The following is a 13,226-nucleotide window of genomic DNA, read 5'->3' as shown; positions in this document are numbered from 1 at the left end:
AGAGAATGCAGGTTCTGGACAGGCTCCAAGTATTGCCAATTATTTAAAGTCACCCACCCTTTGAGGGCATTTGGGAGAATATGCTTGTGCTTCAGTCCTGTGAAGTAAGAAGTGATTGCAGCATGGGTCGAATAATTCACATGCACTATTAGCAGAGTGCAAAGTTAACAAGGGACAGACTATGTTGGTTTTTTTTTGTTTTGTTTTGTTTTTAATTTGTCAACTTGACCAGGCTGCAGTCTCCAGTCTTTCAATCAACACTTGTAGGTGTTGTAATAAGATTTTGCAGATGTAATTAAAGTACCTAATCAGTTGACTTTGAATAAGAAGATGATTCTGGATAATCCAAGCAGGCCTGACCTAACCAGCCGAAAGCCTTCGAAGCAGAACTGAGGCTTTCCCAAGAGAGCAAGTAATTATCCTACATACAACAGCTTTAGCTTTGACCCATGGAGTTATATTTGGAGTTCTTGTGAATTCCCTCCCTGACCACTTGCCCTATGAATTTCAGACTTGCTTAGCCCATCACACAATTATGTAAGATAATTCCTGTAACAAATCTTTTAATACATCTATCTCATATGGGTTCTGTTTTTCTGGCAGGTGCATACAGCTCACATTCAAGAGATTCTCTGCTTACTGAAATTTTAGTTTATCTAACCTTTGTGACTTCTACAGATCTCTGATACCTCTAAAAAGATGACTATTGTATCTCATTTGTTTTTATCTAGTTGTTGTAGTGGGAGTTTTGGTCTCCCAGTGTCTACTGTAGACTCTCCCAAAAGATACGGAGTAGAAAAGAAGGAAGAAACGGTGTTCTACTTACAATGTGGTTCTGAAATTAGTTGTATAACAAGGTCTAAATATTTACATTCCGAGACATGGCTATAGTTTAATATTCCAAGTATTGCCTGTACATGAATTCTTAAACCTTAAACTCAATTTCAGTAGCACATAGAGTTTTACAATGACTTTAATATTCCCTATTGCAAAGTTAAGTAATAGGACTGGAGTCATAAAGAAAGACATGTGATCCTGTATAATGGAACTCCTGACACCTGATGGGAGCATCCTGTACATCAAGAGCCAGTATATCCTTTGCTCATTTCGTTTCAACTGCCATTTATTTCTTCAAGGTGACTTCTTATGGTGCTACTTTTTGCTTTGACTTTATTCTTTTTCATTTCTTGTAAATTTCTTTGGAGGGGGATGCTTCGTAACTTATTTGTAAGGCTGTATGTGTGATAAAAATCAGGCTTAGAGCAGAAAAATAAATACAAACAACCAGCATAGGGCATGGGCTGTAAAATGGGCAGCTGTCTAAAGAAGCCCAGTTGAAACAACTGGAGATGCGGATGTGGGATCTGGAGTGAGAAGCAAGGCAGAGTCTGTGGTGACTCCGAATCTTCACAACAGGAATAAGTGAGAAGAAGAAAAGGCTTGATTAGGAAAAGAATATGCAACGCGCCTCACATGCATGGGGTAGCCTGTTCTATTTTTTGCTCCATACTAGAGCAAAAGCTCTAGTATGAGCTTTTGCCTCATACTAAAGGGATTTATGTATATGTTTTCCACAGTTACCTGAGAGCTCCTACAACTCACTGTTCACTTTTGATTTCAGACCTTACTTCCCCTTAATATCCTCTACCAACTACCCTCCATTCTCTCATCCTCCAACGCTTCCCCCTGCCCCTTGACTTTGTCTCAGAATGTTATGGTCTATTGTACAAAGGCACAAAAAGAGCCACTATACTCCATTTTGTTGGCTATGTACAGCTAACTACATCCTAAAAAATTGTTGCATTTTAAAAATAACAATTTACATCCCATAAGGTATCTTCATTTATGGACATAAGCTCTTTTAAACGCAATAGCAATGCTACACCTGACAATTACTTTATCTGTATAAGGATGTAGCATTTGTGGTTACATTTTATAAAGATATGAAATAAAAAAATTATGCTAGGAAAAAAGTTACACTTCCAAAATTATTTAAACTTGATTTTAGTTTTCAACATCGGAAATATTGCAATTACAGCTCAGAAAAATGAGGAAAGGCCCCTAAGAGACTCTTCTTGCTGAAATGTGATTCCAAATAAATAAATAAGCATACTTGAATTGATAATAAGGCTTTGAGCTATTCAGCTTAAAAATAGGCTTACCCCATTAAGATTATTAAACTCAGAGGCATATTCTGAAAAGAGCTTTTGAAAATGGATTTCTTGCAAACTGTCATCAAATATTCATAGATAAAATAATTATGTGGAAAGATAAAGGGATGGTGGAAATTAAAGGGGGCTGATAATAAAGGAAACTGGATTAGATAGTTATGCAAACTTTCTGAGAGGGAGAATTTTTTAGAGGAGGTTGGCTTGAATCTTAGACTTGAACATTTGAGCATCTGTTTTTTTGCTCCTCATTTCTTCTGCCCTGGTGAATAAAGTGCATGGATAAGCAGAGGTGACAATTGCTTGACTGTGACGGAATTTAACTCCCATATGGGTTTGTATTCTTTGTTGCTTTACAGTCAGTGTTTTCCTTACCATGAGTATGGATGAGGCTATGCAGTGTTCTTTGCAACCTTTATCATGTCTAACACAGTTCAGGGAAGTGTCACTGAACAATAGGCTGGTGGCTGAGGAGAACACTATATACTCAGTTCCATATTTCCTTGCTAAAAGCCAACACATAAGATATTTAAATTTGTATGGTCGTACAGCTAACTGTGACTGGAAAGAGAGGGATTTGCAAATTTAACCAACTTAATTATTTTATACCTGAATATTTGATGATAGAAGTAGGAAATTCACTTTTTTTTTTTTTTTTTTTTTTTGAGATGGAGTCAAGACTGTGTCACCCAGGCTGGAGTGCAGTGGCAGGATCTCAGCTCACTACAACCTCTACCTCCGGGTTCAAGCAGTTCTCCTGCCTCAGCCTCCCGAATAGCTGAGACTACAGGCACCTGCCACCACACCCGACTACATTTTGTATTTTTAGTAGAGACGAGGTTTTGCCATGTTGGCCAGGCTGATTTCGAACTCCTGACCTCAGGTGATCCACCTGCCTTGTCCTCCCAAAGTGCTAGGATTACAGGCATGAGCCAACACACCCAGCCCAGAAATTCATTTTTAAAAGAACTTTGTGTAAAACTCTTCCTATATGAAAGTCTTCTTGTTTATATTTCCTAATGCTGTCTTGAGTAGTAGCTGGAAGTTTAGACTATTTGCCCTTTTCACTTACTTTCCAAATCACTCCAATCTGTGTGACTCTGTCTTTTGTTGTAATCAAGGCTCAGTGAATAAACCAGCCACCTTCTAACCAAAGTAGACAATTTACCTCCTGTATTGACCTCCACACAAAATTGTCTAATGGGTCTCTACCCTGCCCAAGTATCCGCTACCCTCTGAGTACTTTCTCAACCAGACGCCTAAAGGAAACAGATGCCTAAGTAGGGCAGCTCTGGAGCAGAAATTTGGTTTCTGAATTGGCAAATATACCTATTAAGTTACAGAAAAATATATCTACATTTTATATTTTATAGCATGCAAATAAATATGTGTATAAAATATAGATATATTTAGGTTATGAATCTCTATATATATACATAAATCAGTGTCATTGATTTAATAGATTTTAGCATTTACTAGAAAATGAATTATTGAATATGTAAAGATGGCTCACATAAATATGCTTAAAATACATTCATCACAATGAGTGTGAATGTGTTTAAAACAAAGACAGTTTCACAATATTAATAGCTACCAAGAGATATTCTACATGAAATTTATTTGATGTTTTATACTAGAAAGATTAAGGACTATGGAATGTTTCCCTTGATCATTTAACAATGTAATATTGTATGCTTGTAACTATTAGGCATCGTCCTAGGTTCTAAAAATAAAATTTTTAAAATAGAGGAAAAACTCTGCCACCAAGGAGTCAGGGAGACAGAGGGTAACAGCGCTTAAATGCTATAGCATATAAATTCCAGGAGGATGAGTGTAGTACTTGATGGCCACCTAGTCCAGATGGGGTCAGATGCCATCCAAGGGAGTTGATGTTTGAGCAGAGTCCCTGTATCCTTCACTTTCTAAAGCATGAGTGTCCTGAGCCCTATTCCTACAGGATTCTATTCTAAGGATGTGGTCTTCACATTAAAGAGCATCATGAATAAACACACTGAAGTGTTAATAGCTGATGATGACTTCGTGTGTTATCTCATCTCACATTTTAATAAAGAACAAAAGACTTTATGTCTAGCTCATGTAGCTAATGATGGACTTAAAAATAAAAAAGCGTTAATAGCAAATGATGGACTTTCAGGGTCCGGTAGTACAGTTAATTAATTTGGATAAAGTGTTTTGTCTTAGTGCCTTTAAATTACAGATGCAATTTTGCAGATAATACCACTGTTCTCACATTTCTCCTCTCTTTAGCTGCTGTGTGCTTCTCCAGTTTTGCATCCATAGAATTTTAGGAATTCCAGGACTCCGAGCTAGATCTCAAAATCTCATGAGCCCAGAAATCAATCAGAGTATAAAAGTGGATACTCGTCTCTACTAAAAATACAAAATTTAGTTGGGTGTTGTGGTGGGTGCCTGTAATCTCAGCTACTCAGGAGGCTGAGGCAGGAGAACTGCTTGAACCCAGGAGGTGGAGGTTGCAGTGAGCTGAGATCCTGCCACTGCACTCCAGCCTGGGTGACACAGTCTTGACTCCCTCTCAAAAAAAAAAAAAAAAAAAAAAGAAAAGAGAATTTCCTACTTCTGTCATCAAATATTCAGGTATAAAATAATTAAGTTGTTTAAATTTGCAAATTTTAAAACTGATTTATAAACCAGCCAACAGGTATCTAAGGAAATGAGTTTCAAACTCCCCTTAATAATACCTTTTGTCACCACAACACAATGATCAAAATCAGGAAATTAACATTGGCACAGTAGTGTAAACACAACTATAGACCTTATTTAAATTTCACCAACTTTTCCACGAATGTCCTTTTTCTATGCTGGTATCCAATACAGGTTCTCAAATAGCATTTAGTTGTTATTTGTCCTGAGTCTCCTCCAATATATGATTGTTTCTCAGCCTATGCTTGTCTTTCATGACCTTGACACTTTTGAAGAGTGCTGGGCAGCCACTTTGCAGAGTGCTCTTCAACTTAGCTTTGTCTGATGTTTTCTCATGATTGGATTGAGGTAAGGCACTGTTGACAGGTATGTCACAGAGAGGCTGTGCTGTTCCTAGTATATCATATCAAGGGCACATGGTATTCATATGTCTTACTGCTGGTGATGTTAACCTTAGTCGCTTGGTTAAGGTGGTGTCTGCTGGATTTCTTAATTGTGAAGTTTCTCTTTTCCCTTTGTAATTAATAAATATCTTGGAGGAGATACTTTGACACTATGAAAATATCCTACTGCTCTTCAAATTGATACCTCAAATTCCCACCCCCACACCACACATTTCATTCCAGTCTTCCCTCACTCTTTATTTGTAAGGAATGTGTTCCCAAACAATGAGAAACTTGGCTCTAATTATCGCCTATATTTACTTACTTTTTCAATCCTAGCATAAATATAAAATGGCTTTAGAATTGCTAAACCATAATCCTGTGAGAAACAAAGTTACTAATTAGATTACAGTTTTTTTGTATAGAGTTCTTTGTCTTTAGCCTTACAATGTCCAATTAAAACATTGTTTTCCAAAGATATTTTGTTCGGTTAATTCTCTTCTTTCTCAGTATCTTCGGTGGTATTAAAGTATTCATTCATTTAGGCTTATTTGTTACTGCGTTATTTTATGTTGAGTCTTTTCTTCTTCATCCTGGCTGAATTTAACTGTCTACATGTTTTGGGATATTTTATAATATGTGAAACCTTATAGAAGTTTTAAGAATTAGAGCTATGAAACAAGAATATTCAAAGAATTATCACTACCCATTCCTGTTTCTTCTTTTTTTCCATCCTGTTAACACCTACCCTCCATAGGTAACTACTATTTTTAGTTTCTGGTTTATACTTCCTGCTTTTTTTTACAGAAATGAACAGATACATGTCTATGTTCTTCTACCCTGTTCTTACATGAAGGGTAGTCTACAATAATATGGGCACTTTACTTTCTTCATTTAATATCATACCACAAGAATCACTTGGTTTCTGTTCATAGAGATTTTCCTCATCCTTCTTTATAGGTGTAATACTACATTACATGGAGGTTTACTCAATCACTCTCCTATGTATGGGCATTTGGGTTCTTTGTGTAATTAAAACAATACTCCTCTGATGCTTTGTAATTATATAAAACACTGCAGTGTGCAAATTCACTCATATATATTTCTGTGTAGTAAAAATATACTTTATTTTTAAGTGCAATAGCTGCTAACAATATACACTGATTTTGATGTTCCAAGAAAATACATGTATTCAATAATAAGCTTTCATTTGCCTCTTCAAGAAATTCCAAAGAAAATACTCCAGTTCTGTTCAACATTATGCCTTGAGGAGTTGAAATGTTTTCCATGATAAAAATATAATTTGTGCGGCCCACACCTTGATTATTTATAAAAGATGGAGTTTCTAAAAACCCATATATATCATCAATGAATACTACTCCCTTCTCTTTGAATTCAATGCTTAATTCAAATTGATGTAAGACATTGGTGAATCAATAAACTTGATGAAATGTGTCAAAATGTTCATGAAAAAATACATTTCTATTTCCTCTCCATTTCAATTTGTAGATATTTTCTAAATGGGATTTTTAAGCGCACAGAAATAAAAGCTATCTACATGTAACTCTAGAGAGGTTAAAAATACAGCACACGAAGTTAACATGCCTGAATCCTAGGGCTGATTCACTTAGTGTAAGAATAAATGTCAGAAATCTCTTAATTACATATAGATTGCATAAGAGTTTAAAGATAAATTTTGAAAGCCAGAATTACCAAGAAATAAAATCTTATTTGAATTTTACCACAAAAGTTAACACTCCTAGTAAAAGAAGACAATAGAATTGTATAGAAAATTCACATCTACATCAAAAAAGAGAAGTTTCATCAACTAGAACAGTAGAGCGCTGTTCAACTGTTGAATACGAAAATTTCTCAGAATCCCTTGGAAAACAACGAGACTTTCCATTCAGACTCCAGTCTCCTCATTTAAGTAAAACAAAACAAGGTGTTTAAATGAAGGGGCATGATTTGTTAGGTTTAAAAATAGAATCAGATGTTTTCTATTATGTTAATTCATACACTACATGAATTGCCCACCATAAAAACTTTTATGTCCCAAATTTCTGAAGATTTTAAGCTATGATCTTTCCATAAACATACACTGAGGTAAAAGCATGTTGTAGGATCACACTTTTAACTAGCATTCGTCCATTTGCCAGTTTTCATTGCATTTGACTAACTTCCCAGATAAAGTAATTTCTGTCTTTCTACAGAGAAAAATAATTCTGCCTTCAAAATAATCATAATAGACCTGCCTTCCTTGAACGTCTAGATAAATGGCCAAGTGTAATCACTGGATACATAAAAAACGATGAAGATAATAAATAAAAATGAAAATACTTTGCATTTCAGAATGTGTTTTTCATCACTCTGTTTTGAAGAATGAAGCTCTTTCCTCTGTTAGCCCTCCACTCTGCACCACTTGGTCCACCATTCGCTGGAAAGAACAGACCTCACCTCTCTTGAATCTTTTTTATACATTCGACTATAAAGCAAGGTCCAATATCACTGGAATGAATGCTAAGTTGCCACTATTTTGAGAGTAGGTGAGGAGTGATAATGCCTGCCTGTGTACTGTACGGATGGGGCGGTCTCACTCACTAAAGCTACTGCAAAATAATTTCTCAATAGATAACTGCATAGTGCTTCTTCCTTGAACCAGATAAATCATCATCCAATATTTTATTTTATTTTATTTTATTTTTATTTTTTTTTTTGTTTTTGTTTTTTGAGACGGAGTCTCGCTCTGTCGCCCAGGCTGGAGTGCAGTGGCGCGATCTCGGCTCACTGCAAGCTCCGCCTCCCGGGTTCACGCCATTCTCCTGCCTCAGCCTCCCGAGTAGCTGGGACTACAGGCGCCCTCAACCGCGCCCGGCTAATTTTTTGTATTTTTAGTAGAGACGGGGTTTCACCGTGGTCTCGATCTCCTGACCTTGTGATCCGCCCGCCTCGGCCTCCCAAAGTGCTGGGATTACAGGCGTGAGCCACCGCGCCCGGCCATCATCCAATATTTTATTACAGAAGGATGGGTGCTCAAACTTTGATCAGCAGTAAGGAGTTTTAAGAAAGGTAAGGCAAAGGAATCTCCCTTAGCCAAATGGATACAATACAGAGCTTTTTGTATCTTTCTATATTAAGCTAATTACTGATAGGTTCAAAAAATGAAGTATGCTTATAAAAAGCTGCTTCCATAAAGCCAGTGCTTACTAAGTGTTAGCATGTCAAAGGGAGAAAACATTGTGATTTCAAAGTAATACACTTAAAATTAAAAAAAAAACAGCAACAAAAAACAGCCTAGGAGAAATAGTACTTCCTATATAAGTTAGGTATCAAAAATTAGTAAAAATGGGCTGGGCGCAGTGGCTCACGCCTGTAATTCCAGCACTTTGGAAGGCCAAGGCAGGCGGACTACAAGGTCAGGGAGTTTGAGACCAGCCTGACCAACGTGGTGAAACCCTGTCTCTACTAAAAATACAAAAATTAACCGGGCGTGGTGGCGCACGGCTGTATTCCCAACTACTCGGGAGGTTGAGGCAGGATATCGCTTGAACCCGGGCGGCAGAGGTTGCAGTGAGCCGAGATCGTGTCACGGCACTCTAGCCTGGGCAACAGAACGAGACTCCATCTCAAAAAAAAAAAAAGTAAAAATGTACTACAGTCACAACCACAGTCTTTGGAGTAGTAGTTAGAAAATTTAAATTTTTTATATAAAGAATTGTCAGCAAGTTCATCCTCCCTTGTTAGAGGACAAATAATTTCTTATTTAGGACTTCAATTTAAAAACAAAACAAAAAGCCCTTAAAAACAAAACAAAACACAAAGAGGCAGAGTGCTGTTCCTCAGGTTGGTTATAAACAAATTTCACTCAAGGAAGTGCAATGAGTAAGATCAGGCAAGACTGTAGTAAATACACATTTGCCATGACTATAATTTAGTCCAAAAAGAATGAACAATCCTCTACACAAGGTAAATGGGGTGAGAGAGTTGGTAATCTGTTGGTAATCTGTGTCTATATTAAATATGCTCTAGGAACAAAAATTTACGTGATATTTGGTTAAACCTTAGTCATTCCTTAGGTTAATTTCTGTAAATGTTAATTTTTACATTACTAATCATTTTACTGCTATAGCTACATCAACTAAATATTAGTTTATGTAGTATTGCTCAAGAGATCTACAAATAATAGCAAGCTCTTTGATTACCTAAAAATGAGCTATGTAAACTAAAGGAAGAAAGCAATAATATTCCAAATGAATGGTACAGGGCACAATACGTATGACAAACAGAAATTCAGAGAGAGTATAAGGTACGCATCAGTTTATCTTATAAGGACAAAGTGCTTGAGGAAGGTCTTGAGAAAACCCTCCCTCCCTCCAGACTTTTAGCATCTACATTGTGTCAGATGTTACAATTGGTATGAAGGATAAATGCTTTTAGGCAAGAGTAAAAACTTATCTACAAAGCAAAATAGCAAAGTCTAGTGTAGTGACTTTTTGTAGAAGGCTTTCTTCTCTGGTGGCAATATTCTTTAGTACATATCCAGGATAAACTAAATTGAAACAATATTTTTGATACAGTAGCAATCTTTTTATATACTTTTACTAAATTTTACAAAATTCTAAAAATTATGTAAATTTTTGGTACCATGCATTATGCACCAGTTTGGGGCTGCCTGATGAAGTCATGGCTACTATTTTAATATTAAACATTGCACCTGAAAAGTTCTGTCCTCTATATTATTGGGCACAATGCTAAGGGCTCCTAAGAGATGGCAAATTACCTCTATACAAGGCTCTTGTATCGGTTCGAACCCCTAGAGTGCACCAACAAACAACACAAGGTGGTGTGGAGCAACACGCTCTTTTTAATGACCACCTGGGTGCAGACGGGCTGAGGCCTAAAATGGCGTCAGGAGCAAATGAAGACGGGGCAGGGGTTTTGTAGTCTCCTGTAACAGGCAGTGTCTCAGTCTGACACCGCTACGCGGTACCCTGATGGCCTCTCTCTCGGTCTTCAGCGAGTACGTGTCTTCCGACCAGCTCTCTTCCTGCTTCTGCTGTGTTGCTGACGCACACGCTGCTGGCACAAGTGGCCTTGTGCCTTGGGACGGGCCTGAGGAAGGAGGAGCTATTCATTTCCTTAAGCTTTCATGCCCCAGGGAGAATCTTTCAATTTAAAGTGAAAAGTTTGTGATGTAGCCTCCAAATTTGAGGAGAGGGGGACATGGGTACGAGGGGCAGGCAGGGTAAAAGGATTTTAAAATAATACGGCTTTGGAGTGTATACTTTAGGATAACTACTATACCTTGCTTGTCTATCCTTGACCCTAACCTTGAATAACTGCATGTTCTTGCAAAATGCAATTTCTACTCTGTAAAAAAAGGAGCAGTCTGTTAGGAAAAGCATATTAGAGCAAGATATAAAGACATCTCTATCATAAATGTGATTTTACTTGTTCAGTTTTTGGATACATCACTATAGGCTTTTTCAACCTTCTTACCATGGGGACAGGTGTTGGGTAAACTCATCCGTTCTGTATGCATTAGATAGGTAGCTCCATACGCCAGTCATTCTTTTTGGAATATCAAAGCTGTGATATTTTTTGGCCACCACCTTGACAATATGCAGTTTGGGCAGCAGGTTAGCTAATGTCATTTCATTGCCAGCCAGAAATTTACGTAGAGAAAACTTAATGTCCTCCATACTATTTTTATCAATTTCATCAGAAAGGAGAGGATTCAGATATTCGTTCAGTTTCTGCAGGATTTTCAAGAGACTCTTCACCACTGCTTCATTAGCCTCTGGCATTGAATTTTTGATACATGCATGCAGAGTTTGGCAAAGACGTCCATTCCAGCAATATTTGATTCTGCGTGTTTTGGTGAAAGCTCTAAGTACTTGGGCGGGCATAAGACGTATTCAAGAAATTCCTCAATCTTATTTACATCTGTTTTGACCTCATTGTTGAAAGTTATAAGTGGTGGGTAGGTCCCAAGGGGCAAATTTTGCAGGTCTGCAGGCTTCCTTTTCAAGTCAAAAGTTGTAACACTAAATACAACTCCTTTGAGCCAAAGAGTCATGAAGAGCCTCTGGGAAAGGGGGCAGTTTCCTGTCATTTCACCATCACTGCCAGCCTTCATGAAGAGCTCGATGAGGGGCTCTGTCCTCCTCCTTCAGCCTGTTCAGTAAAGCCCATTCAGCAATATCGACAAGGCCATGGCCTACTCAGCTGGGCTCCTGGAACGGCGGTGGCTGCCTCTGTTCTGGGGCAGCTCTGGTTGCTGGCTCCCGCCATGCTGCTCACTGGATGGTCCTCATATATGTTTCTGAATTGTGGGAGGTGTGGCATCAGGATAGATTCCTAGAAGTCTGATTCCCATGTTGAAAGGTAACATTTGCTTCCTTGCAGGCTCTCCAACAAGAGTGTGCTGTCACGTTTTAAAATTTATACCAATCTGATAGATGAGAACTGGTATCTCAGTGTTGCCCTGATGTGCATGTCTCTAATAATAAGTGACTTTGAAAATGTGTTTGTCTATTTGAGGACTAGTTTTATATCTTTGCTTGGAAAATCGTTTATTCATGTATTTTTCCAAAAATATTATTTTCAACAGAACAGACCAGCAAGGAAAGCAGATGAAACTCAAGAAGAATTGTTTTGAATACGTTTAACATTGACCAGTTCAAAGATGAAGGACATTTCACTCTCAAAACAAGTCAACATATAGGGTAAGTCCACATTAAATTTTTAGATTGTAAGTAATTCTATACATACGGTGATATAATGATTGTATCATCCTCAGTCAGATAAGTGAAGTTCCTGTTTGGGGTTTCACATTTTACAAGGCTCAGAGGTGGCCCTCGTCCTGCCATGTCCCTCTCTGTAGAGTAAGGATTCCATGGGCCAAGAAGAGAAGTCACTCAGAACTGGTAAACCCTTCTAGACTCACACCTGGTATGTGAGGCCTTGCAATTCTCTGCCCAGATGGTCCTGAGTTGGCTTCCAGTGCCTGGGTGAGCCTGTTTCTTGAATCCATCCCCTCCAAGGTAGATGATGATAGGCCCCATGGGTAGCAAAAGAATGGCTGTTTGAAGGGAATGGGGTGGAGTGAGCTTAGATTGGCTACAGTGTGCACCCAAGTACATATAAAGCCCCTTTGTTATGTGGGGTGGAGCCTGGATTGGGAAGAGGATGGAAGGTGCCTGTGAGCTGGGCTCTCAGACTTGTATCCATTCCCAGGACTTGTAAATGTTAGTGGCAGTCGTATATATTGAAGTAATCTTTTAAAAGTGCATGCTTAAAAAGAATTCTTTGTTCACATATCTGAGAAAAATTGATAATATAGGGACATCTCCAAGTCCTGAAGTATGAAATGTGTAAGACCATATAGAAATCATTTGAAAAAGTTGGAGGGCAAGTAGTGCCTCATCTAGAGCAAGTTTTAATTAGAGCAAGAACTTGAAGAGAATGTTGAGAGAAAAGGATGTGGATAAAGATTTTGTGGATGACTGACCTTGTATTCCAGAGGGCACAATGAAGGAGTTTCAGGTGAGGAAAGGACATAGGATATGGGGTAAAATAGGGCATCTATGAAGTCAAAAGGTGAGTTAAATGTAAGAAATGAATGATTAATTTGGAGTGCTGGGCTTTCTATGGCAATTTTAATAGCTTTATTGAGATATAATTTACATATAACATTTATTAAAATATATAGTTCAATGGTTTGTAATATAGCATATTCACAGAGTTGTGTAATCTCTAACATAATCTTATTTTAAAATGTTTTCATTGCTCCAAAAAGAAACCCGGTACCCATTAGTTGTCATTCCATATCCTGCTACCTTCTAGCCTCAGGCAAGCACTAAGCTACTTTCTATCTCTGTAGATTTGCTTATTTTGGAAAATATATAAATGGAATAATAAAATATGTGTTTTTTTGTGACTGGCTTCTATTGCTTGGCATGTTTTCAAGGCTCCTCTATGTTGTAGCATA

The 13,226-nt window shown here is 37.7% G+C and overlaps 1 pseudogene; it reads right to left on the bottom strand.

Annotated features, from left to right (window-relative positions):
* Positions 1 to 10,688: 10,688 nt before the first annotated feature.
* On the bottom strand, positions 10,689 to 12,105 carry LOC100430571 (chloride intracellular channel protein 4 pseudogene; annotated as a pseudogene).
* Positions 12,106 to 13,226: the final 1,121 nt, after the last annotated feature.

The sequence above is a fragment of the Macaca mulatta genome, chromosome 1 (assembly GCF_049350105.2).
Source record: "Macaca mulatta isolate MMU2019108-1 chromosome 1, T2T-MMU8v2.0, whole genome shotgun sequence".
In the NCBI taxonomy this organism is placed as follows: domain Eukaryota; kingdom Metazoa; phylum Chordata; class Mammalia; order Primates; family Cercopithecidae; genus Macaca; species Macaca mulatta.
The sequence above is the reverse complement of the archived record's forward strand: the minus strand, read 5'-3'. Positions and strand labels throughout refer to the sequence as shown.